Source organism: Schistocerca americana, chromosome 3 (genome assembly GCF_021461395.2).
Source record: "Schistocerca americana isolate TAMUIC-IGC-003095 chromosome 3, iqSchAmer2.1, whole genome shotgun sequence".
NCBI lineage: Eukaryota > Metazoa > Arthropoda > Insecta > Orthoptera > Acrididae > Schistocerca > Schistocerca americana.
This window is the reverse complement of record NC_060121.1, coordinates 579,890,210-579,906,431: the sequence shown is the minus strand read 5'-3', so window position 1 is coordinate 579,906,431 and position 16,222 is coordinate 579,890,210.

Below are 16,222 nucleotides of genomic sequence, written 5' to 3'. Positions count from 1 at the left end.
CAACACTATCATTTCTAGGTTCCACAACGAGTGCTGTCTACTGTTTAATTAGAGGCTACGAAATACGAGATAACCCAGGACTTGGGGTAACACCTGTTTTTTAACGCGAAATCGTGACGATAATAATGAAAACAGTCGTGGTTCCACGAGAATACAATAGCCGATTTCTACTAGTTTTACATGCAAAATAGGTTTGGAATGAGATTTTCACTCTACCGCGGAGTGTGCGCCGATATCAAACTTCCTGGCAGGTGAAAATTGCGTGCTGGACCGCGACTCGAACTGAGGACCTTTGCCTTTGGCAGGCAAATGCTCTGCCATCTCAGCTGCCCACGTATGACTCATCCTCTGTCCTCAAAGCGTTACTTCTTGCAGTACCTCGTCTCCTACCTCCCAAACTTCACAGAAGCTCTCCTCGCAGGAATACTGCAAACTGAATGCTGACAAAGCATGATTTTTAAGCACTTCTCAGTCTTCAGTGTCCTCGCACCACCAAACCACCACAGTTCCCAGCAATTCATGGTACTTTCCTCTGATTTCACGTATTTTCAGTAACAGCAACAAATTAGGGCAAGGACACTGAAGTGGTAGCTGCTGACCGTTTGAAAAAGCCTGTATCCCCACCTACGGTAGGGATAGAGAGAGAGAGAGGGTGAGGTGAGGTGCGGTAAAAGTGGCTTTAAGTTCGGTAGTTTGTGACCGCACATCAACGAGAACACATGTTCACCTGCCACTCCTCTCTCCTGGTGAAGTTTTTTGGGACGTAAATTTTCCCTAGCCCCCAGTACATATGTTGTATTATGACTCACTGATTATGAGTGGTGGTTTCTTTTCACGACAATTTCTACGTATATATAGAACAGTGAAGCATTTTCCATCAGTAGTGGTAGTGTGTACTGGCTTTCCTGACTTTCCATTACCTGGGTTTCAGTGTGATTATCAAGCAATGCAAGGAGAGGCATCTATAGTGAACTCTGACATCAAACAGCATACACACAATCATCAGCTGTATGCTTAAAGGTAATACACTTATTGAACTCCTCTCTGTCCAACATCAGCATCTCGTCACGTGAACATATCTCCTGTCAAAAAGTAAAGAGAGTACCTTCCACTCCAGCCTTTTCCCCGCCAGCTTCTAGGTGAAGGATAGAGTTTGAGTACGTTCGCCACTAGTTTGGAGCAGTGAAACTTTTTCCCAGCAGGAAAAACCAGTTTCATGGCATCGTCAATTTTCACCTCTACTGCGATTTTAGGCATTCCTTGTGTCTCGCTAAGCATATCGTTGTGTAAAGAGGACTGATCTTTATGATTCAGTGTGTAATTAGGACCGATCTTTACTTCAATTTCTGAACGAAAATACATGAAGTACACTAACCCAGCATTCCTCTCTCGAATCAGGACAGTTTCCATGTTCCGGGGAGATGCACCTGTACTTTCCGTCCAGGAGTAGGGTGCGACTTGCGGAAAATGAATCCGCCACTTATCCCGCTAATACCTTCGGGCAGGGGTGGGATGGGGGGGGGGGGGGAAGTCAGCACTCCCATGAGGCAAAGAAATTCCCGTCATTTGAAATTCCCACCACAATTCGAAATCTCCACCAAAATTTGAAATTACCGCCAATGGGGTAATCGGGGGTGTGATGTTATGGGGATGGAGAAGAGAGAGGGGGCGGGGACCCTCATGTCGGCTGAGCAAAACACATTACCTCATCTTGGTGTGGGCTAGGGTGTTAGGACGTATGAAGTTGACTGATTTAATTTATTTTCATATCAATTTGATATCAAAATTGCGCTCAGAGCCCATCCCCTTACTACTACTGCAGTACTTTTAAGAGACATGCTGTGTTAAGTAAAAGCAGTCTTTCATTAAGACCAACACCATTATTGCTTTTCTTTTATTGTGGTTGAAGGTAGGCATAACGCCTCTTACGCAAATAAACTCCACATGCTGTGAAGCCTCAAAGACGGTTTCTTATTTTGTGATGTTTCTCGGATAGAAGTTTCGACTCAATGAAGCGCGATCGTCATAAAACTCGTATAAATGAACTTACTATTCTAGCTTTTGTTGCAGCGAATCTACACAATATTTTCAACAGAAATTTGGCATTCCTACAAACAGTGTATATTGCATTCTAACACGTTACCAGCTGCATCCTTATCATGTACCTGCACTTATACATAGTCCTGCATGAGAATGATTTCCAGAATGGTGTATGGTTGTGGCCACAACTACTAATCCTCGCCAACAAGACTTTGTTCTCGATTTTTTTTTTTTTTTTTTTGTTAACCGATGAATATTTGTTCTCAGACAAACTATATGTAAATACTAGGAAGGTGTATTGTTGGTCCTTTGATAACCAGCGGTGACTTAGAATCGTGGAACATCAGCGTCAATGGAGAGTTAATGTCTGGTATGCGGTGCTCACTTCTACAATTCGTCTCCTTTTGCCTTTTCCCGTTAATTCAGCTTTGTGGTAGTTGGCGATCGGTAACCGATCACAATGCCATATCCTTCCCATCCCCTACCCCATCCTCCCTCCCCCCCCCCCCCGCACCCCTCCCCTCCATCACCCCCCCCCCCCCCCCAGCATGGAATTCGTGTTGTCCACTGGTCTACGTCTGGAGTCATGTTCAAGTGTGAGAAAGTTTCTCTAACAGTCTGCGTAACGTGTTTACGACGAAGTGGAGACCAGCTCCGCATTTACCTAACTAAAGGGGGGAAACAGCCTAAGTGACATGAAGGCTGGGCGGATCCCAAGCCTTCGCCGTTCATTAGCGATGCCTATTCAGATGATGCAGACATATCTCCCCGTGTCTCAAAAGTCACGCGAAAGCGCCCTCGTTTATACCAGCTGGTATGCTTGGACCTTATTTCAGCAAATGTAATCTAACCTTCAGGGAGTATGCCAACTGTCTTTTTCTGTTATTCGTTCATACTCACAGTATGTACAGCGAACTTGGGCAAAGGCCTGAGTATTTAGCCTCCACAAGATCTACAATGCTGGTGAGTCGACACTGCACCGTCATATATTAAGTAATTCAGTTACGAGATGCTATCTCTATATCATACTCACTATTAAATAATAACTTGCAGAATAACAGTAATTATTGAGCAACCAAGAATTCAAACTGCAACTCTTTTATTTGAATTAATTTAAGCTGGCAATTAATTATACTCATCATAGGTGACAACTTGCTAACGATCGAATCTTGAAAGTGTATTATCACAAAGAAAAGACGATTCTTGGTTAGCTCGCTGAGTAACATTAGACGTAAAGCATACTTCTACACGTAATTCCTAGTTATATATTAATGGTGTTATGTAAATATGGGATGTTTTGGAACAAACGTTAATTTACAGTTCTTCCTAATATGGATGTACTAGTTAGTCCAAAGCCTCGAGGGATGCAAGGGAAAACAAATTTCCATTTTACCACGGTTACTGAAGGACTGAGTGTTCACCAACCTTTGTTTCAACTTTAGGAATACAGTAAACTTACGTTAACGTGTTGTGTTGAAACAAGCATAAGAGCACATAATAACACCAGAATTAACAACTTACGCGAATATTTTGGACGCAAGAAAAAATGTTGACCTAGAAAGTTCTGAAACGGTTACAGCAACAGATGCTATCTCCGGTTCAGCATTTAGATTACGTTTCCATAAATAACTTCAGGCGAATGAAGTAATGGTTTCATTGGACAGACAGTTGGCTACGTTATCAGTTCTCAGCTGAGCACGTGCTTCGTCTTTAGTGAACTCACCGTCGATGAGATGTTAATCTCCAGTCTTTCATCTGTTTCGCAGTGGATCAGGGAACGCAAGTGACGTGGCTCCGATCAGTAACGGAACGTAACGCGTGCATTAGAGTAAGAATATGTTCGCGTTGTTGTGATCCGAGGATCATGGATTCGAGGACCGTGGACATAGAATGCGATGAAGAAACTAAAAAGTACCGTAAAGTTAAATGTAAAAAGCAGGACTCGGGAACGAGACACAGGTGTCAGTAACTCAAGGATACTCAAGTGCACTTCTGTGATGTTGAAATATTAAAGGTGAGTTCTTGAGTATTTGCTTAAAAATAGAGACCACTTATGAATAAAGCATCATAATAGATCTTCGTCCACTCTTTGATTAATGCACATGCGAGGCTGATCGTTTAGTAGTGCCGATTTTATTTTCTCTGTATTGAAAAACTCAATGGACTTTGGAAACAATCAGATGTCCAAAACGAACTAAGGTCATGAGTCACCCATTTAAAAGAACTACAAAATGTGCTATCCCAGCAGTGTTTACTTTCCACAGAGTTAACAGAATATCTTCCTAAACTCGTCTTGAAATTAGAAAATGAAGCGATGAAACGTAACATATGTGATGCAGTAGCTGTGGTACCAAATATGTACAGTAAAAGGTAGTGTTACAGAACACACTAAAGAAACCACGAATGGAGATTGCGTGAAACTAAATATGACTGATATTAACATCGCAAAGAAGCGCTGCCTGTACAGAGGTAATGGAAAGATATTGTGCAGGTTAAAGGGTTTTAAGAAATGATTGGTGAAAAAAAGATACATAACTAAAGATGATTTGAACATCTCAGGGAAAGAAAGTTTGGCGAGGGAGACCTCATTAATTAATATGAACAAATGGTACACCGGTAAGAGGGTGCGTTGTAGCCGCAAGATAGCATAGCGACATGATTGTAGAACTTCGTTACGGGAGTGCTTATAGTAACCGAAGGCTGCCCAAATATAAAGTACTGAGAAATCTGTGCCATAGGTTGACTGACTTGATACGCGTCCTACAAACTCGCTTTTTGCCACTTAAACTGAGTGGAGAAGACCATAGTGTAACACATACCTTTTAGCTTATACGACCACACGTTCTCCTCAACTGCATCATACATATGAGAAATACTTTTTTATTACCAAGACCTGAAATATAATGATTTTGAAGCATTAATCCGCTATAATTAGCAGGTAAAGAATACCTCAAGTTTCAACAACATGTTGCGGAGAATTTTTTTGGGCATTGTTTCTGACTTTATGTGAGTTAATAGGTTGTCGTTGCCCATAGTCAGGAAACTCGTTCGCAAGGTCGCAAACAACATTCTTTTTGTCTAACATTTATGTAGAGAATTACATTCACAAACGTACTGACATCTGATGTTCAATATCCTCGACTCGTTTGTTAGTAGAAAATGTTCTTGAATGTTTTTCGCTTTCGTATCAAGTCTTCAGCATTTCCATTTATCGTAGAAGCAAGGCCCAAGATGACTTCAGAGTTTCCAATTCTGCGGAAGAACAAGAAAAGCAAGTCAAACGACTGTGTCCTCTATGTTCCTTCAGCCAATCTTGCTCTCGGACATGCACTCCCGGATATTGCGGGCGCTGCACGCCCAGCAGCGGCGTGGGGACGTGGGTGGGAGGAGAACGGAATACAGCGCTCCGATATACCCCTCCGTGCCATCTTCGCACTTGGGCAACCACATTCTACGCAGGGTACGATTTCGAAATAAAGGCACCTGTTTCCAAAGCTATCAAGTTCTGTGAATATACTAGGTGAAAACGAAATCCACCCACAAAATTTAGTGTGTTTTACAGGAATATTTCTTCAGTACTTTTGCGTGTACGGGACATTATCTTCACAACAGTGAGACAGTCTGTCATACTCTGTCATACAAAAAAAAAAAAAAAAAAAAATGAAACAACAGTTGTATATCTCGCAACTAGTCATCAGTACGCCTGCCCGTATATACGACACTGAATCCCTTTCATCGCACAGCTAACACTTCCAGAAAAACAAACTCGAGAGACAACAAAGCATTATTGAATGCAAGAACGAAGTGTGAATAGGCCGTTAATATTGTCCAACGCAAGTACAGCAAGTGAATAAAACAAGTCTACCTCTAAACAAGACACACATCTTATATCGCCGATAAAAGCACTACAGAGCATATATCTCCAGTGGAAAACAAATAGACGATTATACAGGACCTAATTTACAGCCCAAACATAGTTACTAATCAACTATATGCTAAATTTAAGATGTAAAGGGCCACCAAAAAGTCTCCGCTCGAAGACCGTACTATACTGACTGGGTATGTCAGTCAGGCCAAATCGCCGTGAACATTCAGGCAAGTACCCACTGACGATCCAGGCTGAAAACAGGCGCTTGGTAAAACATCGTATCCCGCTGCGTGATGAAGTCGGTAACTGAAGCTATTTTCGGGGGACCGAAGGCATGAAAATCGCATTTGGAGAGATCAAGACGATAGTCCGTGTGCCCGATTGCCTCCCACCGTAATTGGCCTATCTTCTGTATGATATGGGGACGCGCGTCATCATGAAGCAGCAGTAGCCCTTGTCGCACCGCTCCACAACTATGTTTTCCAGAGACATGCTGCTCCACAAGTAATCACCGTTGTCTACAGGTGTTTCCCCTTCACCAGCCAACAAAAGAATGAAGCACGTTGGCATTGTCTGGACAAATTTGGTAATGAATTCGCACAGTTCATGTCTACAGAATTTTCTGCACGCATCTCGGAAAGACACGAATGTGAGGAACGGCGGGTTAATAATAATAATAAAAATTCTAATAAATCAGTCATAAATAGTAGATAATCATAAGTAGGAAATTGGAATATTGTTCGCCGTCTTTTACAAGAGCCCGGAAACCATCGTTGTGCTCAGTCAGAAAGCCATGGAGAACATACTGATCATAGATCCCAGTCTGCAAGTCCATATTCTTGTGGAGCCCGCTGAAAGAAATCTTTCTATTGTTTATTTGGTTAGCGGCATCAGGAATATGACTATAAATGAAGATTTTGAGTTCTAATAGATAGATATATTTGGTAAAGCTTCACACACGAAACATTGTAATATTTATGTAAATACTAATAATAAATCTCTGTATCCTAAACAGCACTACGAGCAATTCAGAGGCGACCTCTACGGTAAGTGCGTATTAATTTCTACATACATCTGCACATTATGTTCAGTTTCTGGGATCGTAGCTTTATTATACAGTGCCACTTATTATTTTCTCAAAATGATGCATTTAGGGAAAATATTCGTTTGACCCCTCTGCTATTTGACAGTTTAAACATTAATATACTGAAGCACATTCTGACATAGTTTAGAAAAGTCACTTTAACTTTTAATTCAATTCTTAAATATAGTGCAACACTTGTGTTCTACGCACAGACGCGTTGTGGTGACGTGGCGCTAATAGCTGTGAAGTCCCGGCACACTCGCCCGCTTCTGTATCTCTCAAGTGATACAGCGCTTGTTTCGCCACAAATGTCACACTAATCCCTTGCCTACAAATCGGTGCTAATACACTGAAGAGCCACAGAAACAGGTACACCGGCCTAATATCGAGTAGGGCCCCCGCGAGCACGCAGAAGTCTCACAACACGACGTGGCATGGGCTCGCCTAATGTCTGAAGTAGTGCTGAAGGGAATTGACACCTTGAATCCTGCAGGACTGTCCATAAGTCCGTAAGAGTACGAGGAGATGTAAATCTCTTCTGAACAGCGCGTTGCAAGGCATCCCCAATATGCTCAATAATGTTCGAGTCAGCGGAAGTGATTAAACTCAGAAGAGTGTTCCTGTTGCCACTCTCTAGCATTTCTGGACATGTGAGGTGCCGCATTGTCCTGCTGGATTTGCCCACGTCCGTCGGAACGCTCAGTGGATATGAATGGATGCAGGTGATCGGACGGGATGCTTACGTACGTGTGAACTGCCAGAGTCGTATCTAGACGTATGGTGTGTCCCATATAAAACTGCACACGCGACAAACCACGACAAAGCCTCTTTCAGCTGGAACAGTCCCCTGCTGACATGCAGGGTCCATAGATTCATGAGGTTGTCTACATACCTGTACACGCCCATCCGCTCGATACTAACTGAAACGAGACTCGTCAGAGCAGGCAACATATTTCCAGTCAGCGACAGTCTAGTGTCGATGCTGACGGGCTCAAGCGAGCCGTAAAGCTTTGAGTAGTACAGTCATCAAGGGTATACGAGTGGACCTTCGGCTCCGAAAGCCGATATCGCTGACATTTCATTAAATGGTTCGCACGCTGACAGTTTATGGCCCAGAATCGAAATCTGCAGCTATTTGTGGAAGAGCTACACTTCTGTCACGTTGATACATTCTCTACAGTCGTCGTTGGTCCCATTCTTGAAGGATCTTTTTCGGCCGCAGCAATGTCGGAGATTTGATGTTTTCCCGGATTCCTGAAATTGACGGTACACTCACGAAATGGTCGTACGGAAAAATCCCCACTTCATCGCTACCTCGGAGTTTCAGTGTCCCATTGTTCGTGCGCCGTCTATAAACCACTTTCGAACTCACTTAAATCTTGATAACCTGCCATTGTAGTAGCAGCAACCTCGTAAACAACTGTGCAAGACATTTGTTGTCATATATGCGTGCAGACCGCAGCGCAGTTTTCTCCCTGTTTCCATATCTCTGTATTTCCTACACCAGTTTCTTTGAAGCTTCAGTATACTTCTACAATGGCGTCGAGCTACTTTGCTTATACTCTGCAGCAACAACCTCAAACGAAAACTTGTTGATCGTTCCTCTTAGAACAGGGTTGTGTTTGTGGATTTATTGTTCTTCGTTGTAATTGCCCTTTGCAACATATGGCAGAGAAAAGAGAGCTGAATACGGCGCGGATGAATGCGGTGACAAGTAGAAACGTACACAGAAGTTCCAAGCTGCCCAAGTAATAAGCGAACCAAAGCTGGCAGCGGAGAAAAGGACATATAATCAATTTTTACAATATGGGTATTGCTCAAGCACTAATAGCTGTTCGTTTGTCATACTTTAACGGTTCTCTTTGACGTTTCAACATGGATCGAACGGGCAATGCATATTTGAGGTCCGAGAGAAACAGATCAAAAAAGAGGTATTAAGGCGGTGGCGGTGAGTCCTTCAAATGAGTGGACATATGTTGGTTAATCCTGCAATTTAAAGAATATGGTCCACAGTTAATAATTGTTACTGTTTATTACGTGACATTATCATTAGAAAGAAGAAGATTTGAATTCATGAAAACATTCCGAATCCTTGCGCTCACCGCTACTAGCGGCCTCTGGCACTTTCACCCTGTAACTTTTGGTAACTTCGTGCATTAATCACCTCTTAGCTGATATACATCTACAGAGCGACCAGTTAAGTGATTATCTTTCTCTGTGTTTTCACGAAGTATGTTTATTAAATTTCGTGTGTGTTTTTCTGTTAAGAGTTTAAATCTCGCGTTTTTGTCGGTGTAAATTTACTCAATCTGTAGCGAAATAGTCGTTCACTGAACAGCCAGCTACACAGGTCATTAACGCATCAGCGTCCATTGCTGACAATCAGGAGGGTAGAAAGTGGCCTACCTAAGTCTCTGCCTGCTTTTACTGTTTACTTCTTCAGTTAGTCTTAGTAGGGTGGTTAGAATGTGTGCATGCTGTGTGCGGACGCGTTTCGAGCTGTCCGCTGTTCGGGTCAGCTGAATGCGATTTGACTATTGTCAGTCACCTTCAGGATGCTGCCTCGGGCTGTAGCTGTGGCGGGGAATCTGGCTCGTCGCGTATGACACCTCAGATGTCGCTTGTCTTGCCAAAGCGCTCTGCTTCCGAGGCACCTAGTAGAATACCCGTCGCGGTGGATCCACCCTCACAGCAGGGTGAGTGGCTGGTGGTGGCGCTCGGGGCGGAAGGCCAATTTGGATACTGGCCGCCTGGCCTCTCCCATTCACCTTGTGATTGGACAAGAGACTGCTTCTATAGCAGGGTCCGAGGAGGCACACAGACTGAGGGTTTACTGGTTATTGGGAGCTCCAACGTTAGGCACGTTGTGGGGACCTTTCACAGATAGCGTTCAGGGCTTGAAAGAAAGCCAATGTGCACTCCGTATGTCTGCTAGGAGGCCTTATCCGAGATGTGGAGGCGGCCTTGCCTGCAGCCATCGGGCGTACAAGGTGCAGTCGTCTACCAGTTGCGGTTCACATCGGCCGCAGCGACGCCTGTCGAATGGGTTCTGAGACGATCCTCCGTTCATGCAGGCGGCTGGCGGAGGTGGTGAAGACTGCTCTGGCCTCACACGCGGTGTGCAAGCAGAGCTCGCCAGTCTCCAGCATGGTTCCCAGAGCTTACTGGGGTCCTTTAGTTTAGATCCGAGTGGAGGATCTCAACCAAATTCTTCGCCGACTGTTTTGACGGCCTTGGCTGCTCATTTTAGGCTGCTAAATTATGTGGGGATTTGTATGGCTCCCCTTGATAGGACACTGTGTTCAACGTAAAGAAAGCAGCAAGTGCAGTAGCACAGTACTTGTGGAGTGAGCATGAGGGTATTACAGGCTAGACCATATTTTGAAGTTCTCTGATGAACACGTGCCAGTCGAAAGGCAGCAAGAGAATTTAGACTGAATTCAGAGTAAATGCACTTCGACTGTCAAACTTTTATCAGTAAATTGTCGAAGTATTCGTAGTAAAGTTCGCGAATTGACTGCCCTCCAGCAAAGTTCTCGCGTTCAAATCATTCTTGACACCGAAAGCTCGTTCAAACCCGTGGTGGACAACTCTGAGATATTTAACGAGTCGTGGAATGTACATCGGAAAGACAGATTAGAGGCCATGGGAGAAGGAGTGTTCATTGCAGTTGACAAAAAAAATTGTCTCTATCGAGGTCGAAGTTGAGTGTGACAGTGAAGTTATCTGGTCGTGTATGGCTAACCAAGTTAATTGTGGAATGTTCTTACCTGCCACCCGATTTTGCTGTGTCAGTTCTAGAGTCATTCAAAGGTAGTCTACGGTCAGTAGTGGGAATATAACCAAATCATGCAACGCTTGCTGGAGACGACTATAATATACCGAGTATAGACTGGGAAATCTATGGATTCACTGCGGGGGCTCAGACAGACAGTCGTGCGAAATCCTTTTGAACACGTTTCCCAAAAACTGTCCTGAGTAGGTAGCTCGGCAACCCACAAGCATCGAGAATACCTTAGACCTTGTGGCTACGAATAGGCCGGATCCTGTCGACAGTGTCAGTATAGAAATGTGGATTAGCGTTCATTATGTCATTATAGCAACTATGGTTACGAAAGTTAATAAATCAGTCAAAGAGGCTAGGACAGAGTTTTTGCTACAAAGAGCAGATAAGCAGTTGTTAACATCTCACATAGACAGTGAAACGACATCGCTTAGTTCCAATAATATGGAAGTAGAGGAATTACGAGCAGAGCTTAAGCAGATTGTAAATCATGGTCTGGAGAGTTATGTGCCTGGTAAATGGACAACCATGGTTTAATAGCGAAATTCGGAGGGTGCTGAGGTAGCAGAGGCTGTTGCACTCAAGGCTCTGAATACAACGCACAGATAACTGCAAGCAAAGGTTGGTAGAGCTTCAGCGTCTGTGAAAAGATCTAAGCGTGAAGCAAACAACAGCTAAAACGGTCATACCTTAGTAAAAGACCCAGCAAAGAACCCGAAAATTAATGTCATATTCCACATCGCTAAGCGAATCTAAGGCTTCCATTCAGTCCATCGTCGACCTGTCTGGTGTGGCAGTTGAAGATAGCAACAGAAAAGCCGAAGATTTAAATTTCACGTTCAAGTGAGCGTTCACACAGGAGGATCATTCAATCGTATCCACATTTGACCATCGGACAGAGTCTCGCATGGACAGCAAACTAATAATCATCCCTGACATAGAGGAACAGCCCAAGTACTTGAAACCAAATAAATCACCACATCCAGATGGAATCCCAGTTCGGTTTTACAAATAGTACTCTACGGCACTGGACCCTTGTTTAGTTTGCATTTATCGTGAATCTCTTGCTCAGTGCAAAGTTCCAGGTGACTGGGAAAAAGCGCAGGTGACTCACGTACATAATAGGGGTAACAGAAAAGACCCGCAAAATTACAGACCAATATTACTAACTTAATTTTTCTGCGGAATCCTTAAACCTATTCTCAGTTCGCATGCAATAAACTTTCTTGAGATTGAAAAGCTTGTGTCCACGTATCAGCGTGGTTTTAGAAAGCATCCCTCAAGTGATACTCAGCTTGCCCTTTTCACACATAATATAATGACAACTGTGGATGACGGGTAACAGGCTGATTCCATATTTCTACATTTTCCGAAAGCATTTGACATGGTGTCCCACTGCAGGCTATTAACGAAGGTACTAGAAAGTCGAGTAAGTTCACAGGTATGTGAGTGGCTCGAAGACTTGCTAAGTAATAAAGCCCAGCATGTTGTCGGCACGGTGAGTGTTCATTGTTGTTAGGAGAGCCCCAGGGAAGTGTGATAGGACCCTGTTGTTCTTTATATATATATATATATATATATATATATATATATATATATATATATATATATATATATATATATAAAATTTGGTGGACAGAGTGGGTAGAGTGGATGGCAATCTGCAGTTGTTTGCTGATGATGCCATCGTGTACGGTAAGTTGTCGAAGCTGAGTGACTGTGGGAAGATACTGCTTGACACAGTGAAGCCGTTTAAATGTCTGGGCGTAACGTTGCAAAACGATACGAAATGGAACGATTTTGTTAGGTATGTAGTAGGAAAGGAGAATGGACGACTTCGGTATATTGAGAGAACTTTAGGAGAGCGTAGATTACATGTGAAGGAAACCGCATATAGGACGCTGCTGGGACCTGCTCTTGAGTACTGCTCGAGTGTTTGGGATCCGTACAGGTCAGATTGAAGGAAGCCTTCGAAGCGGTTCAGTGGCGGGCTACTAGATTCGAGCAACACATAAGTGTACGGAGGTGCTTCGGAAACTCAAATGGGAATCCATGGAGGAAAGATGACGTTCTTTTTGAGGAACAATAATGGGGAAATATAGAGAACCGGCATTTGATACTGACTCCAGAACGATTCTACCGCCACCAACATACAATGCGCCTAAGGGCCGGTAAGATAAGATACGAGAAATTAGAGCTCATATGGCGGCATGTAAATAGTCATGTATCCGTTGCTCTGTTTGCGAGAGGAACAGGTGAGGGAATGACTTGTAGTAGTATATGGTACCCTCCAGCACGTACGGTACGGTGGCTTGCGAAGTACCTGTGTGGATATAGGTGTAGAATTCTCTCTGTAGAGATCAGCATAGTTTGTTTATTGTGGCTGAACTATCTCTGTTGCCATTCTAGATTGTCCTCTTTGGCTATTTACAAGCATGATCATTTGATCGTATTTTTATAACGTGAGAAGCACCATGTAAGATTTCATATAACAGGAACTAATGTCTATACTCGTGTCTCTCCTGTATACTTACTATAACATCTGCCGTAACTTTGTTTTTATAGAATGATTTGATATTGGACATAATGTTCACTACTAGTCAACATGAATGCATAAAGGACAGTTCTTAATGCGGATTTCGAAGAAAATCAATCATTCATTGTAATAGTTATGTTGCCAAACAGTTACAAAAATCACATTGAAAATAATTTTCCATAATTACTACACCTCTCACCACTGTTAGCCATTCCCTTTCTTTTCACGTTCCGAAGTGGAGATCATGGAGGATCTCCGTAATATGCGTATGTTGATCGAACTTACAAATATAGTACCACGTCCCTGAGCTACTTCGATGTCTTCGTTAACCTGGCCTTGTGGGAAACACAAACTCTAGAGCAGTACTCAAGAATAGTTCCTAATATTTTTCTATTCGTGGGCTTTATATATGAGCTACACTTTCCTAGAATCATTCCAATAAACCGATGTTAACCACTCACCTTTCCTAGAAGCCACCTTAAGTGCTCATTCCATTTCATATCGGTTTGCATCATTACGCCTAGATATATAATCGACAAGACCGTATCAAACAGCATACGGTTTAAACTGCACTAGAAAATTACAGCACTGTCCTCCCTATACCCCTGCATTAATTTACATTTTTTCCACATTTAGAGCAGGCTGCCATTTATCACACCGAACAGAAATTCTGTCCAACTAGTACTGTAATCTCCTACAGTCGCCCAACGACGAAACGTCCCCATATTCTATAATGTCGTCAGCAAACAGTCGCAGACTGTTGTGACTGTTCGTAGATATCCTGCGATCGGCTGGAGTTTACATCGGCGTTGGTCCCACACACGACCTATCAGGAACTGGTCTGGAGATCAGTCTGACCACGGAAGTATCAAACTATCATGCAACAACTTCACAGAGACACGAACCTTGTACGTGTGAGCAATGTTCAGTTATAGAAAATGGCTCCACGATCCTGTGGTGTAAGAGGTAAAACATGACGACACTAGATGATCGTGACGTACCCGTTGTGCCTACAGAGTTCCCCAAACCACTACTAGCCGTGACCTGAAGGCGTACCCAATGGTAGGACGACCAGACGTCGCGTTTTATCAAGGGACTGTCCAATTTTTCGTCTGTGCTGTGTCAAAAAGCCCTTACTAGTGCCGAGCATCCTACTCGATAACTTAATAATAACACCCGGTGGTTACTGCAAATATACGTGTACGATGTGTTAAGAAAAAAACATGTTGTAGATGATCCGGGAGTGTCGACGAAAGAAAAAGAGAAAAACGACAGGTGGTGAGAGTGTGCGAAGTCAGCGATGCACCAATTCGCCATCACTGGGTCCATAGACGATACCTGAGCGACGCGCAGCAGCCGGCCGCTGTCTTAACTGACCGACAGCATCCACGAATAACTCATTAATTGTCAAATGTTGGTGTGGCGCTGCGTGTTTGTTCATAAAAATGGTTCCTATTGTATGACGTAAAGAGTTAGTTAGTTCCTAAGTAGACCTCCCATCAACTAAGTGGATATATCGGCGTGTGTTTAGGACTGATAGTAGAGCACACCCAATGTGTCGTGTATTGAGGCACAGCAGCTGTCGATTAAGGCTTGGGAGAGGGCAAGTAGTTTTGATTGGTAGATCGAGGATTTTAATTGGTTGCAGCTCACGGAGGCAGCGTGGCTATTTAGTTTGTTAGGCTCTTGTTCATATACGTGGCTGTGACGGTTGTTCCCTCCCAAACCTGAGAAACGGAATGTACAGAGATTCTGTGTGATTTTATGCATAGTCGCTGGTGATACACTGGTTTTGGCGAATGTAGGTGATCGGGCTATCAATTGATTGTTGTCTTGTGGACAGTTTCGGTCGTAAGAAATAGTTTGCTGTGGTAAATCTAGCGTGAGCCTGGTTAGAGAGGGAAGTAGATTTATAGGTGCTGAGTTTTTGGGAATCGATGAAACCGATATCCGGTCCGCGGTGGATGGTTAGTGCTCGCAGTTCGCCCAGAGGTAATTGGGTTGTTAGCTGTCTGATCGGAGTGACCGAGAAGGTGATACCTCGAACACATCTTTGTTGTTGTTTAAGTACCATTATCCTATGGCGGACCAAGTATGGGTTCGTACAGACTCGAACTGTTTCTCCGTAGTACAATAGATCGCACTAGTAGTGAAGCTGATAAACAGTGAAAATAAAGGAATCATTTTGCAAGCAACACACAGCTAAACAAAAACTTCATTAGCCAAAGTGACAAGTGACCGAATTGAAGTAAGGAAACTTAGTGGGACGCGTATTGTCAACGCCTGAAGAGGTTCTGATTTATGTAAAATAGTTATTTAAGGTTAGATTTAAAGTGGCGGTGGCACCTAGGGTTTTTGTTTCTACTTTTTTTTATTATTGAATTTCCGTTTTGTGGGGTGTGGTACTCTTTGATGGCCCTCGCGCACTTCCACGAATAAAAGTGTATTGAAATACCTAAAGACAATAAATTCAAGTTTTCTTGGGTTAACAGGAACCTTACGAGTATTCACTTAGTAGCTGGTGTGTGTGCATATATATTTTGTGAGAAAAGCCATCTTAGTAACGCTTTACAGGACACAAGTATACGATGATATTTGTAAGTGTTGCCTGATCAAAAACGTCAATCAATCGAGTCGATCTACGGTAAATATACAGGGGTCAGTACGTTAAACAGTTAAAACGACTTCATTGACGGAAAGAGTGTCCTAAGTAACCTTAGTCTGAATTGAAGTTGTCGAAATGTATTACGGAAAAGTCAACGATTACACCGATAACAGAGAATGGTACATCTGTGGAGAGCGTGATATCGTCTTATTTACATAGCAACGCTGGGCTAAGCGGAAAGAGATTTAGTGGTCGATATTCGAGCCGGCTGTACAGTCAGTGGTTGAGGTTGCTGCGGTAGTAAT